Genomic DNA, 16,918 nt, shown 5'->3' on the forward strand with positions numbered 1-16,918 from the left:
TATATTCTATTCCATTGACCTTTATATCTGTCTTTATGCCACCACCACTGTTTTGATTATTGTAAGTTTGTATAAGTTTGAAATCAGGAAATGTAAGAACTCCAATTTTGTTGTTTTGGCTATTTAGGGTCCTTTAAAATTCCATGCGAATTTTAGGGTGGATTTTTCTGGGGCGCCTGGGTGGTTCGGTCAGTTGAGCATCCGACTTCGACTCAGTCGTGATCTCACGGTTCATGGGTTCGAGCCCCACATCAGGCCCTATGCGGACAGCTCAGAGCCTGGAGCCTGCTTTGGATTCTGTGTCCCCCTTTCTCTCTGCCCCACCCTTGCTTGTGCTTTCTCTCTCTATCTTTCAAAAATGAATAAACATTAAAAGAAAATAACATTTAGAGTGGATTTTTCTATTTCTGAAAAAAAAATACTGTTGGGATTTTGATGGGGGTTGCGCTAAATCTGTAGATCGTCTCAGTTAGTATTCACATCTTAGCGATATTAAGTCTTCTAATCTAGGATCATGGGATGTTTATTTTTGTCTTCTTGAGTTTCTTTCAGCAGGGTTTTGCAGTTTCAGTGTACAACTATTTTATTCTTGTTGATGCTTTTATAAGCTAAATTGTTTTCTTAATTTCCTTCTCGGTTTGTTCATTGTTGTTATATAAAAATGCATTGGGTTTTTTGGGTATTGACTTTGTATCCTCCAACTGTGCTGGATTCGTTTATTAGTTCTAACAGGTATTTTTGTGGACTCTTTAGGGTTTTCTATATATACAATCCTATCATCTGGAGACAGGTAATTTTGCTTTTTTCTTGTTGGTTTTGATGCCTTTTACTTCTTTTTCTTGCCTAACTGATCTGGCCAAGACCCTCAGTATTATGTTGAAGAAAAATGGTGAAATCAGGCATCCTGTCTTTTTGTAAACTTAGAGAAAAAGCTCTCAGTTTGTTATGGCCTGAAAGACTTTTTAATCTATTCTCGGGGTTAAAGAACATCAGAACTTTGCTAAGGAAGAGGCCATTTTATCAACCTAATTAACAGGGGTACAGAGAGATCAGAAAAGAAAGAGAGGGAAGGAAAGCATCTGGCGGGTATAATGCATTGAGTGTGGTGCATGTAGTTTCGCTTAGGTGTGAAATACATCACAAGAGAATGAAATATAGAGCAAAAGGTACTAAAGAGAGGCCAAAAGTCTTAATCGAAGTTGACTGAGTGTCACTGAATGAAGTGGCTTTGCCTTCACCCCAATGAATGACTTCCCAAGGAGACTCCAGACTTGATTTTAAGCTACAGCAATAACACCACCAACAAAAACCCAGCGTCTAAAACCAGAAATCTTAGAAGAAAGAAGAAGGCCTTGGGGGACCCAGCCCATGTCTATTCCAGAATGAGTCTCCCTCTAGGGTCCTGGCCCCTCAAGAGCTATGCAAAATGTACCCTTGCTACATCTGTCGAAAGAAGGAAAGTTGGTCTAAAAATAAGAGAAGGAACTGAAACATTTCAGAGAAGGCAGGGTTTAAGAGCCAGAAACAAAAAGAGGAAGGTAAATAAAAAGAGGAATGGAGATTTCCAGAAGCTTCCCCCTTTTCCCTGACTACTCCGCCAAAAAAAGGGGAAAAAATAGTCAATGGGAAACAGCTCTGAGAAAACAGCTCTGCACCAGTCCAGTTGAGAATTCAAGCAACCTGACCTGAAGAGCTGGGCTGTTAGAGCTAAAAGGGCTTGTCTTGAAAATGTCCATCCCTCCCACCTCAGAGAAGGGCCGAAGAGCTAATAAGGGTCAGAGACGGGCTGGAAAGTCACTTTCGGACACCTGTCCTGTGTTTTTTTTTTCATCGGGCCGCCATATCAACATGATGTGCTCATTCCTTTGAGTTGGCATCTGTCCCCTAAGCTTTCCCCAGTGCCAGGTTTACCTCGAAGACCATGGTTCTCGGAGTGAGGTCCCCCCGTCAGCAGCACCTGGGAACTTGTCAGAAATCCACATTCTCAGCCCCACCCCAGGCCCATGGAACCTGAAACTCTGGGGTTCAGGTGTTAACAAACCCATTGGTGAATTCTGATGCACTAAGGTTTGAGAACCCCCGGTGCAAGAATGAACAATTCCTTTCACTCAATAGAAAAGCAAAAGCAATAATTAGCGTGTATTTCACAATTTACAAATGAGCTTTTAACCCGCCTTCTTTGTTATTTGACGGCGGAGGGTGGTGGCGCTCTTAAAACATCTGTGAGAGTAGAAAGTCAAGTACAGATATACCGGCTTTATGACCTCAAAGATGGAGTCCAGGGAGGGGAACTGATTGCTGGGATGGCAGCCCTAGAGAGGGCAAGGTCAAAACCACAACTGGCTTACATAGTTACCCCCAGGCACTCCCGGAAAAGACTTACCGCTTCTAGATCAAAGAGTATCAGCGAGGGTTACCTCTCAGAGCATTCTTAGAAGCCTATGATGCAGGGTCAATTGTGTCCTTGTACAGAAGAGGAAATAATAATATGAAGAGCTCCCGTTTTCTGAGGACTTACCTACGACCCTGTCAGGTAGGAAGCTGCGTCTCAGAGAAATCAAGTTGCCTTCTCAGGCTCACCAGGTGGGCCTGGAAAAGCTGGGATCCGAATTGTAGGCTGTCTGCCTCCCAAGGCTGCTTCTCCGGGGAGGCTGCCTAGAGCATCCTGGGTCATCCAGGTCACGAGGGGACAGCACTAGACCCACATGCTCCCTGGTGATGCCGATGCTGCCGGTCACGGACCACACTTTGAGTAGTGACGCCCTAGACTCCAACTTGAAGATGAATCAGGCTGATGTGACAAATGAGTAAGAACTAAAGCTCTTCGTCCAGTATCTCCATCGCCTCTCTTAACCAATAACATACACACAAGCCCAACCATTTCCCCTTTAGCTTCTCATCCACGTCCCACCCTCCTTCCCCTTCCATTGCCTTCTCTCCAGTTACCTCACCCCAGGTAACTCTTACAGTGGCCTCCTACCTCCTCAAGCCTGTAGGTTTCTTTGGCCTCAATCCATTCTGCCCACCTCCATCAGGTTCACCTCATCAAAACACCAATTTATTGAAGGCAGTCCTGGGATAACAAATCTGTTCCTCCTCATTGCCGAAAACTCCTGAGCTTTTCATTCAAGGTCTTCTGTGACATCCACAAGTCAATTTAACATCTTAGCCTTATCCCCAGTGTCTACACCACATGCTGTATGCTATGACTCTTTCTCTACCTGCAACTTTGTTCATGCCATTTACTCCTACCCGAAATGTCCTCCCTCCCCATCGTCCCAGATTTAAATTCTCTGGAGCTCATTTCAAATGCCTTTTTTTCATGAAGTCTTTCATGAAAACCCCCATCAGGAGGTTCTCCTTCCTCTGAGCTTTACAAAATGCAGGGTTCTTCATTTGTGGCCATTATCTTACGATGCCTTGGAGTAAAACCTCCCCAGCTTGCCACATTTTCATTCCCTAAAAGACAGAACCTCATCACGTCTTACACGTCTTTGTATTTCATTAGCACGGCACCAAAATACTTTAGGTGTTCAGCTAGCATTTGATGAATGAGTGCATACATTCTGTTTCCGGTCATATTTGCATATATTACAAGTGAGCCATTTATTTCCCCTGATATGAATTCCCCTAAAGAATCATGAAGGTCGCTGCAAAGTCATTAACAAGCATAGAGGGCGATTCATCAAAAAACTCTACAGGCTAATTAGTACCTATCGCGATACCCATCCACCCGACTTTAAAGGCAGCTAAATATTGGCCAACTTCATGAGTCAAAGAGGAAAAGATAGTAAAATATAATGAAAAGCGCCCAGCTAGTCCCAAATCCCCTTGGGCCCCAGGTAATAAATAAGATCCTACAGCAATACTTTATGAACAGTAAAATTCCTGACTCTCTTGACGGTGAAGCAAGAGCTGAGAGAGAAGTCTGAAGAACCCTTATCTCTGGCTGCCACCACTTTGGAAAACAATGGCCTTTCCTCCTTGCCGCCTGCCAAATCACAAACTGGCCACCTCTAACCACAAAGAAAAGGGAAGCCATATAAAAACCACACAAGGAGGGGAATTCTGGGAAATGTAGTCTCTTGCTCGCCTTCTACATGCTCCTGATCAAAAGCCTGTACAATGATGTGTTGTTCTTAAACTCCTTAACAAGGTATTACACAATGCAGCCCCTTCGAGCCCCACAGACCTTCAGATTACACTTTGTGCTCTGGGCACACTGGCCTTCTTTTGGTTCCTTGAAAAATGGTGATTTCTGACCAGGTGGCTTAGAAACTTCACTCTTTGGCTGTATCCTTTCTCCTATGATGATATGGCAGTGGTTTAAATGCACACACACATATACATACATGTATTTGGAGAGAGAGAGATATATGTACATATATATACACACCCATAATATACCTCCAAAAAAGACAAATCTAGGTTCTAAAACAAGCATCTCTGGGAGCCAGAAGTGGAACACAAAACCAGTGTGGTGAGTGGCGCTAAACCATAAGCTTGCCGGGCCCAGATCCAGAAGTAGCTGATGGCAGCCAGGGTGTGGTTTCTGAGAGGTAATGGGTACTAAAAGTGTGTGCTTGAGATGGGGAGCCTGAAAATCCAAGGTGGGTAACTCCTGAAAGAAGGCTGCCAGCTGTTGTCCACACTTTCCCCGGGCTGCAGCTTGTACCAAGCAATAGGCCTAAGGACACAGGAGGACCAGATATCGCCTGGAATCCAGGCACCGAAGCAGGCCACCTGCTGCTATACCCCCAATATCTTCTCAGGGCCAGTGCTCAGCATCCCCACACAAAGCCTGGTTCTGGCCTGAGGGACTAGACGGAGAACACCACAAAGCAGCTGGACAAGGAAAGACAAGCATAAAAGGAGAAGACCAAATATTCTTTTACTCAAAATGAGATTACAAGTGAATATCCGAGCTAAGGCTTATAGCTTACAGTCAGAGGCGAGTGAGGTTCTAGCACTCCTTCCTGATAGAAGGTTGGGATGGAGGGATAGAAATTCACAAATGTCTGACTCTAACAGAGACTACTGTGCACCTTCTAGAGACTCTCCTTCCTTAGGAGCCCCATCTTGTTTAGGAACAAAATCCTGGGCCAGGCAACGATATCCAGGCAAAAGAGGACTTTTTCCCGGCTTCCCTTGCTACTAGGTATTACCAAGTCTGGACAATGAGAAGCGAACAGAAGAGTTATGTAGAACTTCTGCAGATTCTCCTTAAAATGAAGGCAGAGGTTGCCTTATTTTTTTTTTTCTTCCTCACTTGCTCTTTCCTGTTGTTTGAATGTGGACACTGTGGCTGGGCACATTTGAGACCATCCAGTGATCCCGGGGACAGAAACTTCGTGTCAGAATGGTGGGGTAGAAAAGGGAGAAGTGATAATAACCCTCAGTATTGTTAAGATGGCAGGATTTCCCAAACTGAACTACAGATTCAGCTCAACCTCCATTAAATTCCTGCTGACATTCTTGCAGAAATTGACACACTGATCACAAAGTTGATATGGAAACGCAAGGACCCAGGACCGTCAGAACAATCTCGAAAAGAAGAATAACCAAAGTTGAAGACTCACGCTTACTGATTTCAATACTTATTGTAAACTTTGGGTTAGGCAATGTTTTCTTAGATATGACACCAAAAGCACCAAGAATAAAAAGAGAATGGATGAATTGAACTTTGTCAAAATCAAAAAGATTTCTGTGCTACCAAGGACACCATCAAGAAAGCAGAAAGGCTTGCTTTCAAGAAACCCACAGAATGGGAGAAAATATTTGGATATAATATACCTAGTAAGAGACATGTACCCAGAATACCTAAAGAATGCCTACAACCAAATACCAAAAAGATAAGTAGCCCAACTTAAAAAAGGATGTGAACAGGCACGTATGGAACAGGCTCCAAAGAGTATGCAAAAATGGCCGATAAACACATGAAAAGATGTTCAACATCATTATCTCTTAGGGAAATGCAAGTCGAAACCACAATGAGATCCCAACTCACATTTACCCAGATGTTTATAATTAAAAACACAGATAACAACTACTGTTGGCAAGGATGCGGAGAAATTACAACCCTCATACATTGCTGATAGGAATATAAATTGTATAGCAGGTGCTTTGACAAACGGTGGTGTGGTAGTTCCTCAATAAGTGAAGCCTTGGGTACTGTTGGAGCTAGCGATTCACTTCTAGCTATACATCCAAGAGAAATGAAGACCTATATCCACATAAAAACTAGTATACATGGGGATGGAAGCTGGTGCAGCCACTCTGGAAAACAATATGGCGGTTCCTCAAAAAACTAAAAATAGAACTACCCTACGACCCAGCAATGGCACGACTAGGCATTTATCCACGGGATACAGGTGTGCTGTTTCGAAGGGACACATGCACCCCAACGTTTATAGCAGCACTATCAACAATAGCCAAAGTATGGAAAGAACCCAAATGTCCATCGATGGATGAATGGATAAAGAAGACGTGGTATATCTATACAATGGAGTATTACTCGGCAATCAAAAAGAATGAAATCTTGCCATCTGCGACTACGTGGATGGAACTGGAGGGTATTGTGCTAAGTGAAATTAGGCAGTCAGAGAAAGACAAAAATCATATGACTTCACTCACATGAGGACTTTAAGACACAGAACAGATGAACATAAGGGAAGGGACACAAAAATAATATAAAAACAGGGGGGGGACAAAACAGGAGAGACTCATAAATATGGAGAACCAACTGAGGGTGACAGGAGGGGTTGTGGGGGGGGGGATGGGCTAAATGGGTCAGGGGCATTAAGGAATCTACTGAAATCTTTGTTGCACTAGATGCTAACTAATTTGGATGTAAATTTAAAAAATAAAATTAGGGGCGCCTGGGTGGCGCAGTCGGTTAAGCGTCCGACTTCAGCCAGGTCACGATCTCGCGGTCCGTGAGTTTGAGCCCCGCGTCGGGCTCTGGGCTGATGGCTCAGAGCCTGGAGCCTGCTTCCGATTCTGTGTCTCCCTCTCTCTCTGCGCCTCCCCCGTTCATGCTCTGTCTCTCTCTGTCCCAAAAATAAATAAACGTTGAAAAAAAAAAAATTAAAAAAAAAAAAAATTAAATTAAAAGTAAAAATTAAAAAAAAAGCTTTTCTGCCAGATCACCTTGGCAATATTCTACATAAAAAAAAAACTAGTATACAAAAGTGTATATTAGCAATAGTATATTATATCAATGTAATATATTATATTGGACAATATTATATATATAATATAAATTCATATATTAAGATATATTGCATATTATTATAATTATATATTAATAATATGTTAGCGCATCAAATAGAACATTATGCGAGTATAATATAAACAATACAATCTTCAATGTTATATTAATTATACTCTGATATTATAAAATATAGTGTAGTTCAAATAATATAATATATGACATTATATTAATTATAACATTAGCAATATTATAGTAGCAATGAATAAATATAATAGCCCCAAAATGGAAACAAACCAAATATCCATCAACTAATGAGTGGGTCAATAAAATGTGGTATGTCTATAAAATATGATTTGGCCATAAAAGGAGTAAAGTACTCATACACGCTACAACATGGATGAAGTGTGGAAAAATCGTGCCAATGAAAGAAGGCCACTCACTCATGGAAGACCATATATTGGATGACTGCAGTTCTGTGAAGTGTCCAGAATAGACAAATCAACACAGACAGAAGGTAGATGAGGGTTTTCCTGGTGCTGGCGGGGTGGAGAGACAGGGAGTGGGAGAGATAATGGAGAGTGATTGATAATGACTCCAGGGTTTCTTTTTGGGATGATGAAAATATTTTAAAATTAGCTTGGGGCGCCTGGGTGGCTCGGTCGGTTAAGCGTCTGACTTCGGCTCAGGTAATGATCTCACGGTCTGTGGGTTCGAGCCCCGCGTCAGGCTCTGTGCTGACAGCTCAGAGCCTGGACCTGTTTCAGATTCTGTATCTCCCTCTCTCTCTGCCCCTCCCCTGTTCACGCTCTGTCTCTCTCTGTCTCAAAAATAAATAAACGTTAAAAAAAATTAAAATTAGCTTGTGGTGATAGCTGGACAACTCTGTGAGTATACTAAAAAAAAAAAAAAGTGAATTTTACATTTTCGATTGGTGAGTTTTGTGGTTTGTGCGTAATATCTCAATAAAACTGTTAAAAATCAGGGAAAGGATAAACTACTCAATAATGACACAATTAGTTAGCATTTAGAAAAAAATAGACCCTTACCTCACTCTATGCACAAAAATAAATTCTAGATGAATCAGGTGCCTAAGTACGACAAGCAAACATTTAATGCATTTAGAACACAATCTTCATGACTGTAAGATAGAGAGGGATTCTTTAAATAAGATATAGAAAACACTAGTCGTCAAGAAATATTTTACTAAGTTGAATTAAAAGAAAAATTTCTGGGGCGCCTGGGTGGCTCGTTGGTTAAGCGTCTTGACTCTTGATTTCGGCTCAGGTCATGATCCCAGGGTTGTACTTAAGATTAAGATTCTCGAGGGGCGCCTGGGTGGCGCAGTCGGTTAAGCGTCCGACTTCAGCCAGGTCACGATCTCGCGGTCCGTGAGTTCGAGCCCCGCGTCGGGCTCTGGGCTGATGGCTCAGAGCCTGGAGCCTGTTTCCGATTCTGTGTCTCCCTCTCTCTCTGCCCCTCCCCCGTTCATGCTCTGTCTCTCTCTGTCCCAAAAATAAATAAACGTTGAAAAAAAAATTAAAAAAAAAAGATTCTCTCTGTCTCTCTCTCTCTCCCTCTCTCTCTCTCCCTCTGACTGTCTCCCCCATTTGCATTCGCGCTCTCTCTCTCTCAAAAAAAAAAAAAAATTGTGTCCATCAAAAGAAATCCAGGAATAAAGTTAAAATAAATCACAGTGAGAATATATTTGCCAACAGTATTTCTTAAACAAAGATCAGTGTCCAGAATTTATAAACAGCTCCAACAAACTTCATTAGTAATCAGGCAATGCAAATTAAAACCACAGTCAAGGGGCCCCCTGGGTGGCTCAGTCGGTTGGGCATCCGACTTCAGCTCAGGTCATGATCTCACTGCTCCTGAGTTCGAGCCCCCGTCGGGCTCTGTACTGACAGCTCGGAGCCTGGAGCCCGCTTCTGATTCTGTCTCCATCTCTCTGCCCCTCCCCTGCTCGGGCTCCGTCTCTGTCTCCCTCACAAATTTGAAAAATAAAACTTAAAAAAAAAAATTAAAACCACAGTCAAATGCTGCTACCCATCAGACAGGCAAATATATTCAAGTCTGATGAGAAAGATAAATACCATATGGTTTCGCTTATATGTGGAAGCTAAAGAAAAAAAAAACACAAATGAATAAGCAAACAAAAAGCAGAAAGAGACCTATAAATACAGAGAACAAACTGATAATTGCCAGCGGGGATGGGTGGGGGATGGGCAAGATGGGGGCAGGGCCGTGGGAGATGCAGGCTTCCGGTCATGGCATGAGTAAGTCGAGGGAAGAAAAGGCACAGCATAGGGAATGTAGGCAATGATGTTGTCACAGCGTTGTACGGTGACAGATGGCAGCTGCACTTGTGGTGAGCCCAGCAGGACATATAAGCTGTCCAGTAACTATGTTGTGCACCTGTATAACCTTTCCCCGCGCTGGGACCATTCCAAACACAGTCTGATTACTAGGCTTCTTTTTCATGCATAAACATTTACAGGGACATATTCTTTGATCTAATGCTCCTACTTTTACTAATTTTCCCCCAAAAGGCAATTATACTAGTAAGAGAAATCTTAAAAATCATAAGGGTGCAGATGATGCAAGCAGTATTTCTTAAGCTTTAAAACAACACTTGTATCCATAGTAAAAAGAAGTAAATCATGCATGAGACCGATATGCACACAACTCAGAACAGTGTTGTTAACCGAGAGGAGAAAGGGAGAGAAAGACAAATGAGGACTAGGGGCAGGCATACAAGGTAATTGCAATTGTAGCTCTAAATTTTTACCTTTTCAAAATAGAATAGAGCAAAATAAGATTTGTTAAATGTGGGGCAGTAGGTTCACAGCCACTCTGTCATCTTAAAAAATACTTCTGTATATTTTGGGGCACCTGGGTGGCTCAGTCGGTTCAGTATCTGATTCTTGATTTCGGCCCAGGTCATGATCTCACGGTTCGAGAGTTCAAACCCCATATCAGGCACCGCGATGACGGTGCGGAGCCTCTTGGGATTCTCTCTCTCTCTCTCTCTCTCTCTCTGTGTGTCTTTCCCCTACTTGCCCTCTCTGTCTCTCTCAAAGATAAATAAATAAGCTAAAACATTTTTCTGTATATTTAAATTTTCCATTTTGAAAACAAAAATGCAACATGTAATTTTTTTAACTAAAACATTTTTCTGTATATTTAAATTTTCCATTTTGAAAACAAAAATGCAACATGTAATCTTTTCTGCTTCCTGGCCTTCACTTGTATAGGTCCCTCTACCTGGAGTCTTCACACAGTGGTTAACAGCAGGGGTATTAAGGGGCACCTGGGTGGCTCAGTCAGTTAAGCGTCCAACTCTTGATTTCGGCTCAGTTCATGATCTCACCATTCGTGAGTTCAAGCCCCCCATCAGGCTCTGCAATGACAGTGCAGAGCCTGCTTGGGATTCTCTGTCTCCCTCTCTCTCTGTCCCTCCCCTGCTCTCTCTCTCTCTCTCAAAAAGTAAATAAATAAACTTTTGTTTATTTTTGAGAGAGAGAGACAGAGAGAGAGTGGGGGAGGAGCAGAGAGAGAGGGAGACAGAATCTGAAGAAGCTGTCAGCACAGACCCCGATTCAGGGCTCGAACCCATGAATCGTGAGATCATGACCTGAGCTGAAGTCGGGTGCTTAATTGACTGAGCCACCCAGATGCCCCAATAAATAAATAAACTTAAAAAAAATAAATAAACTTAAAATAAATAAACTTAAAATAATAAATAAATAAATAAATGAATAAGTAAATAAATAAATATTTATTAATAAATAAATAAACTTAAAAAAAAAAGATCAGGGGTGTTGAGGCACACTGCTTGGACTTGAATCCCAGTGCTGAGTTGACTTAAGGAGAGATTCTTAAATTCATTGCCTCAGTTTTTCTCCTGAACATTGAGTATAATAATGGCATTGAGCTCAGAGGGTTGTCATAAGGATTAAATGCGGCCACTAGACAGAGAGCACTAGAACAGTGCCTATAAGCATTTAATAATGTCTTCCATTGCCATCATCATCATCAATATCACCATTATGATGAAATCTCTTTGGTCAACTGTTATTCACCCTCCATATTTTTGAGGTCAGTTAAAATACTACTTTTTTTTTTTTTAGAGAGAGAGTGTGTGTCGTCAGCAAGCAGGGGAGAGGGACAGAGGGAGAGAGAGAGAGAGAGAGAGAGAGAGAATCTCAAGAAGGCTGCGTGCTTCATCATTGTTGAAGTCCAATTTACCTATTTTGTTGCTGCCACTCATGTTCTTGGTGTCGTATCTAAGAATTCGTTCAAAATCAGAGGTCATAAAGATTCACCTCTATATTTTCTTCTAAGAATTATATTGTTTTGGCTCTTATATTTACATCATTGATCCACTTTGAGTTCATTTTTATATATGATGTGAGGAAGGGATCCAACTCCATTCTCTCGCATGTGGATATTCAGTTGTCTCAGCACCATTTGTTGAAGAGAATGTTCTTTCTCCAGTTGGTGGTCTTGGCAACCTTGCTGAAAATCAATAGACGTAGGAGTTTATTTCTGGGCTCTCAATTACATTCCACTGATCTATAGGTCTATCCCTATGCCAGTTAATGTAGCGTTGTAGTACATTTTGAAATCGGGAAGCTGGAATCCTCCAAGGTTGTTTTTTGCAAAGAGGCAAAACTCTCAGCAAAATACTGGCGAGCTGAATCTAATGGCACATTAAAAGAATTATACTCCATGACCATATGGAATTTATCCAAAGAAAGCAAGGGTGATTCAACATAGGAAAATCAACCAATATCATACCTGATATTAACAGAGTGAAGAAAAAATATATTCACGTCTACATCCAAAAAGGATATTGGTCTGCAGTTTTCTTGTGGTGTCTTTGTCTGGTTTTGCTAGCACGTCAATTCCGATTTCATAGAATGAGTTAGGAAATATCCCCCTTTTTCTATTTTTAGGAACAGTTGGAGAAAGACTGATGTTAGTTTTTCTTTAAAGGTTTGGTAGAACTCACCAATGAAGCCACTCAGTCCTGGGCATTTATCTGTTGGGAGATTTTTGATTTCTGGTTTAATCTCTTTATTTTATACAGATCTTTTCAGATTTTCTATTTCTTCTTGAGGCAGTTTTTGGCAGTTTGTGTTTTTCTAGGGATTTTTCCGTTTCATTTCATTTGTCCGTGTTACTTAATTTGTTGGTGGAACATCGTATATGATATTCTCTTACAATCTTTTTTATTTCTATAAATTCACAAGTAATATCCCCACTTTCATCTGATTTTAGTTATTTATGTGTTTTCTTTTTTTCTTAGTACAGCTAGGGTTTTGTCAACTTTGTTATCTTTTCAAAGAACTAACATTTGCTTTTAGCATGCATTACTTTAAATAGATATATAATATATTATATACATAACACATACTATATCTTTATATGGATGTATACCTGCACTGCATTACAAATGAGTTGTCCTCTCCACACTTGCTCTTTCCTCACCACCAAGTATTATTTATGGTTCTTATAAAGCCAGCAGCGGTTGGGCACATCTTCAACTAGCCATACTTGGGAAGGGTCTTTCTATCTTCCATCACCCACCGCCCATCCAGAGGGAGGCCTCAGTCACGTCCTCCAATCAGAATCTCTGCCACATCCAGATTTGCGGGTTTCTTCTCATGCCACCAGCACCTGCAAAGAGCATTATTTGAGTTGTTTTCAGATGGCTACAACATTATGCCCCTCCCTGGGACACCTCAGAAACCACACTCAAGTGGTAGCTGTCAGAGGTGGGAGAGGAGTAGTTATGGCTTCTACTACCATGTATGAAACCTCATCCTGTAGGTATTCACCCATCCTCCTCTTACTCACCACGCCTTGGGGGGAGGGCAGGTGATGGCGGCGACAGTGAATTCTAGCTTCTGATTCCCCAGAACCAGCCCCCGTCCCACACTGTTGCAATGTCCTGGGGGTCTCTAAAAATGCCTTCCAAGTACTGTGTCCTGACCCATCCCCAGCCATAGCTTTCTCCCCAGAGCAGGCCACCTCCGAGACCAAGATCTGAGTCTAGTCACAGAGTAGTTTAAAACACTGGGCTGTAGAATACAAGATTATCTCCCTTCCTCCCTACCTCAGGTTCAAATGACATCCTCTTAAGTCACTTGAGAGGGCTTTTCAAAGCAGCTGGATGCACTAAAGATTTTGACTTCACTTCTATTTTCCAAAGTTTATTTGGCCTTAAGGTATGGAAAACATCCAATCTGCTCCCTTTACACTTTTTTATGATTTCTTTCTTTCTTTTTCTTTTTCTTTCTTCCTTCCTTCCTTTCTTTCTTTCTTTTCTCTTTCTTCCTTTCTTTCTCTCTTTCTTTTTTCTTTCTTTCTCTTTCTCTCTTTCTTTCTCTCCTTCTTTCTCTCTTTCTTTCTTTTCATCACATACCCTTGTCTATTCTTGGTTCACTTGGAAATGGTGGTGAACTTGGAAGAGGAGAAGGGAAGCATTCATGTCTGACTTCTCTTACCTGACACTTTGGCTTTCCAAAAGCCATTTGCAGTTTCCAGGCTTTCTTGCTGTCATGTTACTTTGTGACTTGAGTCAAAAACAGTGGAAATAATTTGTGTTATTTTTACCCTAGAAATATGAGCAGAGCATGTAGGAATGTATAACGGTGCTTTTTCCATGGGTATCACATTCGTCGAGATCACTGTTTTTAACCCATACTGAACATGTAAAATCCTAGAACTCGCTGATCTATTTTAGTAGGTCACAGGAAGCATGCAAACCATAGAAACCACAATCAACCAAAACATCTGTGTTGAAAAAAGGGCAAGAATTTATCTCCTAAGGGTGGCAACCGAACAAATCCCATCACAAATAAGTAAGGGAGTTAGTTAGAAGGGGAGTCATCAAAGTAACCTGAGGCTGGTTGATAAACTTTCCCGTCTTCTTGATCAAGTGAGAACCTAGTGACAAAAAAAAAAAGAAGTTTGACTTAATTGACTTAATAGCTGAGTGATTATTAACCATGCTCCCCCAGATCCACTCTGATTTACCAGGAAGCTGACACCTGTTGGCTACGTCAGCTGGACTCCAGCTTCTCCCTCTTCTTGTTGGGTTCAGGCACTGGCAGGAGGTCAGAGGACTTCTGTTCCTGCTCTCCTCCTGCCCTGTGGAAGTTCTAGCAGCAGCTGGGTCCTTCTACCTTCAGCTCGCAACGGGGATTGGGCGATATTTATTCGTTTGGCCCTTCAAGCATAGGGTAAGAGTTCCCACTAGTCTTTGGACTTCTCGCCACCTATTGGTTCTCTTCACACTGCCCACCCTTCCATACGTTCGCTCAGCCTTACGCTGTGTCTTCAAATTGTCGTCCGAGTGTGCCTTCCGTTCTCTGTGCTACACATAAGACAAAGATTCAGATTCTGGCTCTGCCACCCCCCTACCTCTCTGCCTCTCTCTGTTTATAAAGCAAGGCTGGAGTCGGTGATGTCTAGTGCGAAGACAGAAATCAACAAGGGCAAAATTCTGGGGTCTTGACCTTCCCCATTGCAGACTGACCCAAAGGAACCAGCAGCAAGAGGCCCCAGTGAGGGCATTCCATAAAGTGGGCACAGACCCAGCATCGCTGGGTGAGTACGATCTGTTTTACCATTGAAATCTCAGAAAGACCCATCTGACCCCCGCTCAGAGACCACATTAGGGACCAAGTGGAGAACCTTTCATGTTCCTGACCAAGCCAGGAGCTGTCTTCTAAGGAGAGACCTGAGGCCCTTCTTTCTTCGCACAAAAACCAGGTCATATGCAGGATACATGGTTACAACAAATGGAAATCCAGAAGGGCCCCCCCCAGATTTCACGGAGTGTTTTACTGTTGTCGTTAGCCACTATTCTGTCGAGTGCCTACTTCATACCAGACACTATACTAGTTGCTTTGTATCCATTGAAGCCCCACCGACCCCGGAGGCCTCGTTATTCCCAGTTTATAGTTGGAGAAGTCAAAGCTTAGAGATTCGCCAAGGCACCAGCATAGGCACTCAGATCTCCTGAATCCCAGAAAGTGTGTGGAGCCAACTCAGGTGACCCAATGTTCCCTCTGGCACCTGAGGAATATTCCTAAGCACAATTGCCTAAATTGCAGAATTCGCCCTGTCTTTCTCTTTTCTTTTTTTATTGTGACAAAACAAACGTAACACATTATGTTTGCGTCACATAAACTCTTACGATGTCTTTGTCTTTTCTTTTTTTATTGTGACAAAACAAACGTAACACCTTATGTTTGCATCACATAAACTCTTACGATGTCTCTTTGTCTTTTCTTTTTTTATTGTGACAAAACAAACATAACACCTTATGTTTGCGTCACATAAACTCTTACGATTTTAACCACTTTTGAGTGTATAGTTCAGTGGCGTTAAACACGCTTGTGACGTTGTGCAGCCGTCACCATCATCCATCCCCAGAACTCGTCTCATTTCGTAAAACCAAAGCTCTGTACCCATGAAACATGAGCTCCCCATTCATCCCTCACCCAAGCCCCTGGCACCCACCGTCCTACTCTCTGTCTCGACGGTTTTGGCTAAGTATCTCATGTCTCATGTAAGTGGACTCATCTGGTCTTTTTTGTGACTGGCTTATTTCACCCAGCATAATGTCTTCAAGGTTCTTCCGTGGTGTAGGCTATGTCAGGATTTTCTTCTTTTTGAAGACCGAATAATATGCCATAGTATGCGTGTGCCGCATTTTGCCCGTCCATTCATCCACGTTGAAGCTCTTGTGAATAATATGGCTATCAACATGGGCATATAAATATCTCTTCAAGACCCTGCTTTCAGTTCTTTTGAGTACATAATCAGAAGTGGAGGGGCGCCTGGGTGGCGCAGTCGGTTAAGCGTCCGACTTCAGCCAGGTCACGATCTCGCGGTCCGTGAGTTCGAGCCCCGCGTCGGGCTCTGGGCTGATGGCTCAGAGCCTGGAGCTTGCTTCCGATTCTGTGTCTCCCTCTCTCTCTGCCCCTCCCCCGTTCATGCTCTGTCTCTCTCTGTCCCAAAAATAAATAAACGTTGAAAAAAAAAAAATTAAAAGAAGTGGAATTGTCAGATCACATAGTAATTCTACTTTTACATTTTGGGGGAACCACCACACCGTTTCCTACAGCAGCGGTACCGTTTTTACATCCCCATAAGAGTAAGCAAAGGTTTCTGTCTGTCCACACCCTCCCCAACACTTGTTATTTTCTGTTGTTTGGATAGTGGCCATCTTGATGGCTGTGAAGTGGTGTCTCATTGTAGCTTTGATTTCCATTTCCCTGATGATCAGTGGTATTGAGCATAGCACGTGCTTCTTGGCCATTGGTATATCTTCTTTGAAGAAATGTCTATTCGAGTCCTTTGCCCAGTTTTGAATTGAGTTGCTGTTTAGTTGTTGAGTTTTAGAAGTTCTCTGTCTAGTTTCAATACAGCTTCTCCTGAAAAAAATGTCCCAAGTGCCTTTGAGAAGAACACATAATGCTATTATTCTTGGATAGAGTACTCCATGTAAGTCTGTTAGATCCAGTTGGCTTATTGTGTGTTCAAGTCCTGTGCTTTCTTACTTATCTTCCACCTGGCTGTTCTATTCATTATCAAGAACAGGGTATTGAAATCTCCAACTATTATTGTGCAACTGTCTTTTTCTCCCTTCAGTCCTGTCAGTTTTTGCTTCATATATTTTGATGA

General features: G+C 42.1%; 1 long non-coding RNA gene across 1 annotated transcript; it reads right to left on the reverse strand.

Annotated features, from left to right (window-relative positions):
* Positions 1-11,527: 11,527 nt before the first annotated feature.
* Positions 11,528-16,072, reverse strand: LOC124524062 (uncharacterized). Its single transcript, XR_006965156.1, has 5 exons — positions 15,752-16,072; positions 14,261-14,600; positions 13,729-14,170; positions 12,017-12,898; positions 11,528-11,734 (listed from the first exon to the last, which is right to left on the reverse strand). It is a non-coding gene; the product is annotated as an uncharacterized LOC124524062 (long non-coding RNA).
* Between the last annotated feature and the right edge of the window lie 846 nt (positions 16,073-16,918).

This window comes from Lynx rufus, unplaced genomic scaffold (genome assembly GCF_022079265.1).
Source record: "Lynx rufus isolate CCGP_SWC_20201006 ecotype Redwood Valley unplaced genomic scaffold, mLynRuf1.p SCAF_4, whole genome shotgun sequence".
Classification (NCBI taxonomy): Eukaryota; Metazoa; Chordata; class Mammalia; order Carnivora; family Felidae; genus Lynx; species Lynx rufus.